This window comes from Myxocyprinus asiaticus, chromosome 27, assembly GCF_019703515.2.
Source record: "Myxocyprinus asiaticus isolate MX2 ecotype Aquarium Trade chromosome 27, UBuf_Myxa_2, whole genome shotgun sequence".
NCBI lineage: Eukaryota > Metazoa > Chordata > Actinopteri > Cypriniformes > Catostomidae > Myxocyprinus > Myxocyprinus asiaticus.
In genome coordinates, this window is record NC_059370.1 from 41884577 (window position 1) to 41898595 (window position 14019).

The following is a 14019-nucleotide window of genomic DNA, read 5'->3' on the forward strand; positions in this document are numbered from 1 at the left end:
GGTTCATAAGTTGTTTGTTTGGGAATCTGACTACACTGGTTGCGCTGTATGTTTTACGTTGTATATTCAGATTCATTCAGGTATCAGAACTTACACTCGTCGCACTGTTTGTTTTGCACTGTAGATTCAAATGAATCAGTCATTCATTCGAGAATCGGACTGCACCAGTCACACTGTGTGTTTTAAGCTGTCCATTCAAATAAACCAGTCATTAGTACGAGAATCGGACTACACTGGTTGTGCTGTATGTTTCATGCTGCAGATTTAGTAGTGTTGCGGCATTGCATCCGCACTGGTGGAAGAAAGTAAGATTGTGAATCATTAACATAACCAAAAGTCATTTGGTTCCTGTAAAAAATGGTTCTCGCTTCCCAAACCACTGCAACTACCAGCAGGTGCTAATTGAACTATGAAAAACAGCCAAACCTTGACTGCATTTGAACAACATAACAGGATGCTGAAAGCATAATTTTATGTCTTATTTATGTTTACCAGTCACTTTCAGAGCATGTAAATTGTAGAGAACAAGTAGTGTGCAGTGTATACTGCTATAGACTCTAGTGTAAAGCTTAATCGGGCCTCTAGCCAATGAAACTCTGTTGAATAATCCTCTGCTCAGCTGGAGCCCAATGATGCCTTTCAATCAACTGTGTCTCCACTGAGCTCTTAGACTAAAGAAAGAATCAGATGAGACAAATAATAAACACATTCACTCTGTGATTAAGATCACTCTCTTTCAGCCTCAAAGCAAATGACATCTATACTCAATCAGAGATTTCAAACATCAGGTGAGTCATACTGAAGAAGCTTCAGCCTAAAGGGATAGTTCACCCAAAACTGAAAAGTCTGTCATCATTTTTTATCCTCATGTTGTTCCAAACACGTTTTACTTTCTTTCTACTGTGGAACACAAAGGAGATGTTAGGAAGTATGTTAGTCTGGGTCACCATTCACTTGCATTGCATCTTGCATTGCATCCATACAATGAAAGTGAATGGTAACTAAGGGTAACATTATGCAGGTAGCACTTTATTTTACAGTCCTGTTCTACATTTACATGTTACATAATTACAAAAACTACAGTCATTATTAGGTACTAAACCTAACCCCAACCCTAACCTTAACCCATATTAAGTACATGTAGTCACCTAATATTACTCAGTACTTTCTTGGGTAAGTACACTGAAAGTACATGTACAGTAAAATAAAGTGCAACCATTATGTCTAACATCTCCTTTTGTGTTCCACTGAAGAAAGAAAGTTATATGGGATTGTAACAACATGAGGTTGTGTATGATGACCGAATTTTCAGTTTTGGGTGAACTATCCATTTACGTTTACTCTTTGCAGATGTATTTTTACCAAAGCGACTTGCAAAAAAGTGCACAATATCATATAAGTGGTTAAAAACTAATGGAACTACTAATATCAGGCCTCAGGATATGAAGTGAACAGCACTGGCAACTTATTTTACCTCCGTATTATGATGTAATCAATATGAAACATTCAATGAGAATACAATTTAGGGCGGCGCTTGATTTTATTCATTGAGAATCAATTAGATGGTGATAAGTGGTCTCTATATGACAGGTTGAAAATATATTGCTTTTTCTTTTTGGGACCAAACCTAACATACTTAATATTTCTCATAAAAACAAAAAACAAACATGGGATTTGTGCCTTTCATGCTTAAAAAAGTAATGGGACACAAAAGTGTACCGTATTCATGGAAAGTGCCTAATAGCGAGCACTGTAAGCGCTGATTACTTGCTAATTTCTGCATACTGTGAAGTGATTTTCATTGTATGATGGCAGGTTAAATGGGCATTTAATACAATTAATTTTAAAAAAGATTTGAAAATGTACTTTCTTGCTTTAGAGGCCCAGTCTTGTCTACCTTAAACAAGAATGTGACTTTCCTTATGCATAGTATCAAAGCTAATCTCCATTATAATGCACATTAGCTGTTCCAGGTGTCCTTTGTTCCAGGACGGCTCTGTTCTGTCCAGACTGCCATCACAGTTTAATACAAATAGGGAAGATGCCTCGACAACATTTTTCCATTCTGTCGTTTTCAAAAATGTGTCATAAAGTATGTCTTTTTTCTATTAAACTTAGTATCTGTCCTGCTGTTCTGAGCAGCCACACTGTCTACTGCCTTCATGGGCAGCAACCTTTTTAAAGGCAGCATGCTAACTCAAATGAAACCACATAAGTGACTGATTTGAATTGGCCTACATAGGCAGCAACAAGAAACACTAGCATGCAAGAGACCATACTCACAATTCATTTCAAAAGAATGTGTTGTTAGCATGTTGCTAAGCTAACCAGTGTTATTATTGTTAACGAAAACTAAAATGAAAACTAAATTAATTTTTTTTTTTGTGAACTTAAATAAAAATGGTCGCAAAAAACTAACTAAAAAAAAAAAAAAAAAAAAAAGACCTTAAATTAATTTACATTTTATTTTTTGATACACAGCATATTATACAAATTTGAAACCTTCTACCTTCATTAAACATGAAAATGTCAGATAGTGGTAACACAAGACTGTCCTGTGACATGTAACAATGTTAAGCATATTTACTGTAAATGATATCCGCAAATGCTTTCGCTTTTACAGCAATAAATACTAAAACTAACTAAACTGGAAAACACTGAAAAAACTAAAACTATAAGTCAAGGAGTGTAAACTAACAAAAACTGAACTAAATTGGAATGACTATAGAAATAAATAGAAAAATAAATAAATAAATAAATAAAACTGTATGGAGCTAACAACGCTAGGCATACAAAATACACAGCATGCATAAACATTGGCTAAAGTAGTCCATTTGTAATTCGACTGAACAATTTTCTTTAAAACTTCGTATCCGTTAAATGTGTTGTTGCCTAACTTTTGAAACTGTGATGCATTAGGCCAGAAACACACACAAAACTTCACACAAGTACGCAGATGTATATGCTTGGCCACCGCATTTTTCCATGCACGCTGTCCCGCCAAACTTAACTAGCGTTTTTGCATTAGTGTGGTGGTAACAAACCTCAGTCCTCAAGGGGGCGACAGAGTTACCTTCAAATGTCTGTGCCGCAAACGGATGTGGTATTATTTACGTAGCTAGCTATAAACATGTCGCCAGTTTAACTAACATTCTCTTCAAACTGTTGCTTTACCATGACAGCAACTGACCTGAAAGAGAAAACTACCCGTAGAAGAAGAGCACTATAGCGCCTCTTGTAGAAATGATTGCTTTTGCATCATGAATTGCGTTCATGCACATCTTGGAAAACAGTGGGGTGATTTCCATGAAACCAGTCAAGTGTCAAATTTCCTGGTCCTTTTTTACTCTAAAATCAAAAGAAACAAATAAGTTCTATTTATGTAGAAAATGGCTGTTTTATGCATATTAAGATGTTTTCTTGACAGTTGCGCACATTTTACAATGGGAATAGTAAAAGTTAAATGTCCAGATGCATTACGGTAATGAGAATTGATTGTTGAAATGTGCTAAAGTGTCCTAAAAATAATGTCACAATGCATAAAAACCTAATGGTTCTAAATATAGCCTTCATTTTCATTATGAAAATAAAATTTCATATTTTTTTGTATTGAATTGGGGTTAAATATGACCAGGACATTTCGTTGACAGGTTTCATGAGAATCACCTAGTGACGTGTGATTTCTGCATGCGTAGCAAGAAGCGTTCACAATCACATACTTGCATAGAGTATGTTTCTGGCCTTAAAATGCTGTCTAGGTTGGCAGCTTAGTAGGATTTAGAGTTAAGTTGTTCATCAGGCAAAAGGTCAGAATGTCCTAAGGCCTGCAGCAGCGTCCCTGCTCTCACCACAGTGTGCCTTTAACTGATCTGAGTTCAGCTGTAGTTCTTGCAAATACTTCAACATCCTCTCTGCACTGAGAAGAACTTGAGATTAAACAATGAAGTCTAGAATACTGAATGAATATTGCTGTATCTTTCAATATGTACTTGGGTATGACACTGAATAAGTGTCACCCGATCCCAGACTTAATCTTTTATCTTTTTCATTAAACGGAGGGTTTTACTGGAGTGAACTTTTTACTTTAGTCAGCATCATACGTTTGTCCCTGGGGAATGTTTGTGTAAGCGTTATGCATTAGCTGCACTCAAGGCTGTGTTTTAAAGGTGCTTTAATGACAGAGGCAAAGCACCAATCACTGGCTGACACTTGTACATGCAAGTCCATAGAGTGAACACCCACACTAACATTTCTCTCGCTCAAGCCCACACCACAGTCTCTCCTCCGTTCAGTGCCAGGGGCTGCCATCAAACATTTCTTGCAGAAATAATAAGGCCACTTTTTGACTCCTTTTATCAGTGTGATTATAATCGTCACTTTTGTATGCCATTAGTGTCAACTGTCCTTTCAGCCAACTTGAAACTTACGGTGTCTGCTCGCCCTCCATTTGACCCGACCAAAGCTCAGAAATACACCTACTGAGATGTTCAGCAAAACTCTGAAATAGTCAACACATTTACTGGCATATTTAATCACAGCAAACACAGCCAAAGGGTTTTAAAAGACAGATAATCTTTGTTGTTGATAGTCACACTTCTATTCCAGTAAAAATATCTAAACATTCTTAAAACAAGATACATTTAGTGGTACTTGAAAAGATAATTTTTTTATTTTATTTATTTTGTCTTGCTTTCATAGAAATCTAATGGAATTTAATAATGTTTATGCCAAGTTATAAAAATAAAAACACTATTTGCCAAATGGGTAAGAAAAAACCTTGATTCAAATGGAAAACAAGTTACATTTTTCCTACCCTATAGTATTTAGCAAATAGTCTTTTCTTGTTTTTGGAATAACCCAACTACATTTTGTTAGATTTCTATGAAAACAAGAATTAATATCTTATGCCATTCTGGTTCTCAAATATTTATTTATTTAAGAATGTTTAGATAATTTTACCAAAAAATAAAATTATTTTGTACAGTGAAGGCATACAGTATTAAACTCTGCGGGCAGGTCCATGAGGATGTGCAATATGGCAAGCCATTTTAACACTTAAAACACTGAAGTCCCAGGGGCCTGGGTAGCTCAGTGTGTAAAGATGCTAACTACCACACCTGGAGTCGTGAGTTCGAATCCAGGGCGTGCTGAGTGACTCCATTCAGGTCTCCTAAGCAACCAAATTGGACCGGTTGCTAGGGAGGGTAGAGTCACATGGGGTAACCTCCTCGTGGTCTCTATAATGTGGTTCACTCTCGGTGGGGCGCATGGTGAGTTGTGCGTGAATGCTGCGGAGAATAGCGTGAAGCTTCCACATGCGCTATGTCTCCGCGGTAATGCGCTCAACAAGCCACATGATAAGATGCACAGATTAACGGTCTCAGATGCAGAGGCAACTGGGATTCTTCCTCCGTCACCCGGATTGAGGTGAGTCACTACACCACCATGAGGACTTAGAGCGCATTGGGCATTCCAAATTGGGGAGAAAAGGGGAGGAAAAAAAAAAAAAAACACTGAATTCCCTGGATGCATAAGTTAGACATATGTGGTATCATTTGAAAGCTTATGTAGCTGGGTCAGTATTTTGCTTAATTATGTTAATGTTCATTGTTGGTTTTATTTTATTTTATTTGTGAACTTCATCAAAATGTATTGAGTTATTCTAATTATTCATATTGTTTTGTGTTGTTTTATTGCCACAAATGGCTATGAGTTAAAACAGTCATTTCATATAGTGTAAACTTCACTCAGAAGTGTACATGGTTAATTATGTTCAGCAGGAACTAAAGCATGTAGAGTGATGTTTCCCGGTGGGGCATATTTTATCGGCGCACCCTATGCACTCGCTTCAACGTGATAGTTGCGTCATCCTCAGAAGCACATTAACTACTTTTCCATCCAAGGTTTTTTTTTTTGCTCCCTCAAAAATTTTACAGGTATAGCTGATGGAAACTTTCACAAGTGCTGACATAATATTTTTCAGTTTAACTCTAGCTGTGTTAATCATGACGACAAATACAGTTTATTGTACATGAAGCATTACTCGCACGGTTATGGATTGGTCTTAACGGCATACCTGCACAGATCCGATGCTGCAAACACATATACGTAATGACAATTCCAGGAGTGCCAACAAATATCTCGTATCATGCACCCGTCATCGACAAGTGCATGGAGAACAAATTAATGGCCACTCTTTGCGATTAATTTAATCGCGTTAGCCATCCTATTATTTATTAAAGTTGCTCTTCCACACCATTCAAAATTATAGACGGCTGTCATGGAATTAGTCCACAATACAAAAAAACATATCATTTCTGTGCACAAAGATGTTTTAAATTTAAAATAAATACACAATACTAGTAGAAAAACAGTGTGCTTTTTTGAAACACTAACATATAACCTAATTCTATAAAATTATTGTTTAGCTTACTTTTGAAAAACTGCTGGCAAAATTCCCTGTATTAAATTAAATAAATTACCAAAAGAATAATACATTAAATTAAAAATAAATAAATTACCAAATGAAAAAGTAATATTGTTAGGCCTATATGCTTGCCTTTTCTTTACACAAACTTAAATTAGCCTTACCCTGTTCTGTAGATGAAAAAAGTCAGCTGAATGACATTCTCAGAATGTTCTAGACTTTTTTCAAGACTATAAACTATCAGAACTTTTTGTCCAATGCGGAGTTCACTTTCAGAAAACGAGCTTTTGAACATTTTAAAACATTTAAATATTTTTGACCCGCCCTCAAACACTAAGCGGTAGACCGATCACAACAGACTGGGACATCAGAGCAGAGTAGGATCTCTGAAAGGAGGAGTTTAGAATTAATCCTTTAGAATGGATCATTGAACGAGTCGTTTTTGACACTGGGAAAAAAAGGTAATGCTGCAATTGAAATTATGAGCAAATTAAAGTGTTTTTTGACGTTGGATGCATGTAAATCTACTGTATAAGACCTTTATAAACAAAATTAGGCACAATTAAAAACCATAATAGGTGCTCTTTAACCCTTCACAAATCTTGTATGCCTGATAATTATTGGGGGGAAGAAGTGTGACGTTAATTGTGTTCAGTTCTCTATTGTTACTTAAGTCAAACAACCGTTTTAGTTTGATTGCGTGTGTTACATAAATTGGGACATACTGAACATTCATATGTTCATATCAATGATTGCCTGGAATGAGTGCTTTATGGGGTTTCGTAATTCGATTTCTTTCATTCCTGGAAAATACAGTTCCACACTTGTAATGGCGGGAGGTGTTTGCTTTTCAATTATGTTAACCAATCATAACAGTGGGCGTGTCTTAAAGGTGAAGTACATGGAAAACCGAGTGTTTCAGAGAGAGGGCCAAAGACAAGCTGGAAATAGGTCATGTAATACTACAGTATGACTGTAATTTAAGGAATAAAATAAAATTTAAAAAATGTGCATGTCATGACTCATTTACTGTGAGCGTGTTAACAGATCTAATCACGCTTGCATTTGTGAATCAACGTCTTGGAATAAGTCTCAAAAGTTATTACAAATCTAAAAAAACTAATTTTCAATAGAGAGTACATGGCTTGGCATTTATTTGATCTTTAAATTAAGGATTAAAAATGACCAGTGTATTTCTGTGTAATGTATTGTGAGCTTATATAATCTTTTCTGTTAACCGAAATTGAAATAAAGCTGACTGGATCAGATAGACAGTTGTTGTGTTCACTCACCCTTCTCCCCACCACTCCGACGTTTACCACGGCCGCTGTCCCAGGCATTTTTGGACAATGGAGAGAACTGAACTGTGCTGAAACAGGGGGGCTTCATGGCACTTTAAAGCTAGGGTATACTTTGTCTTTCCATCTCGCACACGGTCGAGTGCTTTAGCAAGTAGTCTATTTTGACCACGAGCCCATACGGACGTGTTTGACACATTCGCACTATGACTGTTGTGTCACTCTTTAGCACACTTTCCTCAGTGGTAGGCGCATATCTAGACAATGTGCACAGCCGCAGACTGTCTGCATGTCTAAGAAAACTGGGCTGCGCACGGAAAACACATACTTTTTGTCCGATTCCTGATGTGGGCACTTGACCGAAAGTGTCATAGAAGAATCACAAAATGACGTGATTGCTTCAATTGCGTTTTTCATCTCACGTTTGCTTTTTCTGACACTATTGTTTAGGTTTAAGGTTTAGGGTAAGGAGGTTGGTTTTATCGCTTTCACAACTTAATAGAGCATGAGCATTAACATGTCAAAATCCCATCTGCTTGAGAGAACATCTGAATTGCTTTTAGTGCCACATAGTGGACAGTTCACCGCAGGACTGCCGCAATATGTATGAGGACCCATCTAATAACATTTTGCCTAAAAAAGTTCTGTTCATCTTTTTATTTTTAATGTAAAAGAAAGCAGTTAAAATAAATACACAAATGCACCGAATTTGCCAAACCATCTACCGCATCTTGCAACAGAGAAATGTTGATCTTGCTGAGCACATATTTGATCGAAGAAAAACTCTCAGCAGTTCTATGAAGATGGGCTATTTGCTGCTATTTGAATTGCATGCAAGATGTTGTGCAGTTTGCAATATAATACATAAGCAAGATGTATTATGAGAATACAATGACGTTAGCAGTGGGGTATCCAGCAGAGAGAAGCAAATGATTGCATCAATTCACACTGAGAATGCGATATTAATATCTGTTCTGTGGAGGTATGGGAGAGTGGCACTTCAATGCAATCATCGCCAACTGTCTGCCAGGCTGCCAGTGCACAATTCAGTGAAATTAAAATATAAAATAGATCTATAAAGGTGAATTATAATGCATGCTTGCAGGCTTGATCTCACATAGTTTGAAGCTGAGTCGTGGGGCCATCCTGCTGTGTAAACGCTTCCATGGTGATTAATTAGGAAATGTGATGCCTGTTGTTGTTGTCATGTCATTCATCACCCAGCAAGACAGCGATGACAGACAAACGCTATCAAGATGAATGAGCAGATCTTCATTTGACATATATCAGAGATGTTGGCCTCAAGCTATGTGCCCTCTCCCATTTGCATCTGAAGGAGATGCAAACATGTTTACCCAATGATGTGATTTAACCATAAACCTTACATTTCAAGCACAATTTAAATGATGTAGGTGCAAAGTTCAAGGAGCATGTCTCGACATTACTTCTAACCAGATGTGACAGCTGTTATATCTACCAGTCCGATTAATTTTCCAGACTGATCACACTGTAAATTCGCCAACAGTAGTTGGAAAGTTCTGTTGCTTAAATTGATCTGTGCTTACCGAAATTCAAATTACTGGCCCCCAGTGGCCGACGCTGGAAAAGTGAGCTCCAATTTCTGAGTGAAATGTCCACAGAGTAGTGCCAAAAGCGACAGTCAACAGGAACGCATATTTTATCAATTCTACCCCCAACCCTAAACCTAACCGTCAGTGGAGTAAAATTTAATTTTAGAGTGAAAAAAAGTACACATCACATTATGTTCCACTAATGTTTTACAACCAGAAAGTTTTAAATACTTTTTGTCTCCATTTCATACAGTTTGTCATTACAAACCTAACAAACCTGTGCTTAGTGTTTGTGCTATCTTTTAAAAATGAAGCTTGCTTTGATATTTTGTTGTCTAATGCAATGACAAAATGTGGCTTAGTTGTCAAAATTCTTTTTTGGATCATAGTAGTACATTAGCATAACTGTAGGTTGTTTATGGTTGGCAAGACACGTTAATAAAGAATTTAATTGAAGTTCAGTGTGGCTCATTCAATCAGTTGGTCAAGCTGTAATTATCCATTTTATTATTTTGCATTTACTTGCTTAGAACCAGGATTTTTTTCCACTGACAGATGACCTGAGTGTCTGCTGGATGTTGTATGTCACTGTACCTGGGTTTAGTTTGTTGTTATACTTAATCACTCATTGTTCTTACTAACAGCGAGCTTAAACTTATGTTTGCACCCAGAAGTTGATGAATAAAATCTGCACATCTCAATCACATATAGAAATGGAGCTCAATGTATCAAAAGGGTGCTGGAGAGAAATAAAAAAAAATAAATAAATAAAATAAAAAAAAGGTTACAATAAACAGTGTAATTTTGTCAGATTTATATTTATAAACTATAATTTTTTTTACCAAGTTCTAAAAAGAATTATATATATATATATATATGTGTGTATGTATATATATATATATATATATATATATATATATATATATAAATGGAAAACGTAATGTAACTTTAAATTTTTCATATAAATCAAGATTTAAATTTTACATTATCTTAATGTTTATCTTAACATTTATATTTAAGATATGCATTTATATTTACAGTTTACATCTACATTTGTATTTAATATATTAACAATGTTTTGAATATAAATATTATTTATATAATATTAATATATAAACTAATATATAAAAATATAAATAAATATGTATACACATTTATAAATCCTTTTAATATAAAAAACTAAACAAAAACATAATGAATGTATAAAAATATACATTTAAAATGTGCATTTATTTTTTTGTAACATACTTTAGTTTACATTTGGCACTCCAAAAAGCCAATAAATCTTCTTTAACAAGGGTTAGGGTTAGAACAAAGAAAAAGAAAATATAATGGTGCACTAAACTGTGGATCAGGATGCAAGATGAAGAAATGTTAGAGAAGATATTACTACACCTTTCTGCAAAAATAATGCCACTGAGCCCCATCATAAAACTTGTTATGCATCCATTAACACTGGAAAGTCCTAGTTTCGTATAGCCAGACTTTAAAGACTTATTCAAGCCTCAGTGTAGCTTATTTTAAAAAAGGGAAACAAATCGTGACTTGATTTTGTACTGCCTGCTTCATCTACAAATGCTATGTAAATTCTAAACTGTACCATCAAATATCAGACAATGAACACCAAGCTCTTCTTGCCGAATCTGTTGAACTGATGTCTATTTTTTACGAGTGAATTCAGATTGATTTACTCGCTCAATTACAGCCCTTCAGAACGGTTGAAATGTATAGCTTTTAGGCTCTGTGCATTCTTAATGTTGATGTCAGAGAGCAGACTGAAATGAGTTCTCAGAGCTCTGCTTCTAAAATTAGCCCCTATCTCAATCAAACCAACAGATCTGGAGATTTGGAGTCTCTCAAAAAGAATAAAGACATCATTATGTTGTGGTTCTGGATTTTCTGTGCTTTTCTGTTATGTAGACTATAGTCTCTAATGATACAATTTATAATTTGATAAGAGCCACAAATCTGGCACAAAAACAATGAGGCATTTTTGAATGAATAAACAATCTCAATCTCAATGACAGCATTAAACTTCAACAGGTACATTTAATACAACTGAAAGAACTGGAATACAAACTCATTTATATAAGTGAGTCATAAACATGGACAGCATTTAACTAAACATTTCATTATCTTAGAAGCAAGACAAAATACCACACATGGACTCGAATTGTCTGTGTTTTGAATCTGCTCATGTGCATTAATTGTTCAAACCAACCTATTCACTAGAATGAATCTGACTTTTTTTTTAAGGGAAATCCTGCAGAAATCTGTGGAGGGAATTTAAACATGGTAAATTGTATTAATTGGAGCAGGAAGTACCACTAATGTTATGTGCTTGAAAAATAAGCTTGTTATTCGGTTCACAATGAACTCCGTCCGCTCAGTTTTTCAATTGTTTTCCTATGTAAACATGCGCTAGACCAGTGGTTCTCAAACCGGTCCTGGAGGCCCCCCAGCACTTCACATTTTGCATGTCGCCCTTTTCTGACACACCCAATTTAAGTCTTGGAGTTTCCACTAATGAGCTGATGAGTTCAATCAGGTGTGTTTGATAGAGGAGACATCCAAAATGTGTAGTGTTGAGGGGCCTCCAGGACAGGTTTGAGAACCACTGCGCTAGATGGACATTTTTGACCGTTTGTTTGAGCGGCCCGGCCAGCTGACCACTGGCGTGTGGTTGGGGCGGGACTATCTCTTTGAACACCAATCGAAGGCGAAGGGGGTTTAATGGAATCTGTTTAAAAGCAATCTTTATGTTTTTCGATTCCACTTGGTGATGCTAGTGGCGCAGAAATTACACAATTCACTTGTAATGCATTACTTTGCATAAAAGTGAGGTTGGAACAGAATTAGTAGAACTGTCGGTAGATAAATTTTTTTTTTATTGCGATTAATCTCATGATTTTTCATAGTTAATCGTGATTAATCTCAGATTTTAAAAGTGTGCTGAAAGTTGACTCTATATGTACTTATTTCCTGTCAAAATGCATTTATTTCCTACTTTGGAAAGAACAACACAACATAAGAAAACAATATGTAACAACAATGCTTCATTAACATTTTCAGGACTCCACAGTACAAAGACAGAAATTCACTAAAATAGCACCAATTCAAGTAACATTAAACATCTACCAAAGTCTAAGTGGGATGTTGACTGATTGATAGAACTACTATTTATTGCAATGCACATTAAATCTCTGAAACCCTCATCCTCCACAATATTTATTGTCATCAGGCTTTCTTTTCACTTTGGATATGGAATGCACGTGATTTGTTACAGGGCAGCCAGCGCCGTGTTGAACTCAATATGAAAAGCACCTCTTGTTCTGCTTTTAGCGCTGGCACTGCCGATGAAAATAGAATTAATCCGAATTGTCTGGTGATCATTAGCTGACACATCAGACGCAATGGGTACAAAGTTGAAATTATGTTGCATTTGAGTGGAGTGTCAACAGAGCCTCTATGTGGTAAAATGCTGACTTACAAAAGATGCGAAGATCTTTTGTCACAAGTCCCAGAATCTCCAGTTTGTTTTTAGTGTGTATACGAGTGTAATGTCCCCAATGGACACATCGCAAAGGTTCCGCCCTCTAACGAGTGTTCAGAACTCACACGGAGCTCAATATAATGTCAAAATTGAATGTCAAATCGGTACATGCCATAATCGCAATTAAGAAAAAATTAATGCACTATACATTTGAAATTAAACGCATGCATCAATGCATTAATGCAATATTGTGTTGCTTTTAGTAATGTTTTAGTAATGTTTCCCAATACAGCAGGATACTCAAAGCATACAACTAATAAGCATCCTAACTTTTGGAACAGGATTCGTGTCAGGAGCGCACTTAGTGCTTTAAAATGTTGCCACAGTAGGCAGCTCACTATAAGTACTATTAAATATATTATTAGTATTATTATAGTATTATTAGTAGTATTACTACTACTATCATTGTCATGACGCATGACACCATGGAAGGTTCTGGCAAAATATCATTTATTTTGTCTTATTCCTGGCTGACATTTTATCCATCACATCTCAGTTTAAAACAGAGAACGGCTGACAGGAGCTCTTCCTTGCACACAAACGTGGCCTCACTTTCTCCGTCTTTCTCTTTCTTTAGCTAACACTGCATTCAGACCCTCCGCTATTAAAGGTTTTGCATGACCGACAGAGCTATTATCCTTTTCGAACACACTATGTTTATTGCATTTCAATACCTTCTGCTCCGACAAGATTTTACTAGATGAAACTTGCAATGCTTTGGCAAGAGACACATCATGAAATGTTTCAGTTCCATTTACCTGTCACAGAGTTCATGGCTCTGTGGATAATTATGATTTTGGATGTACCTGTCAGAAAGAGAACAGGTTGGTCTGACCAGACAGATTACGTCTGAGTTATTACCTTGGATTCTCTTTACAGTATAATGTTTCATCCTTTTTTTAAGATTATCACAGTGTGACTATTATCGCAGCTAATTACCCAATCATTCGTATCCAACTATCTTAGCTGTACCAGGTCACAAAACCACTACAATTTTACAGCTAAGCAAGACAGGGGACATATTAACACCCAAGTACTGTCTTTGCAAAAATGTGAGCAACTGTTGTAAAAGATGTTCAAAAAGTCTCTCTACATGGCTCTGTGAATTTTTATTCTATTTTAGTTTGTGCCATTGAAGAGACTGTAAGTCTATCCCTCACAGCCTCCTTG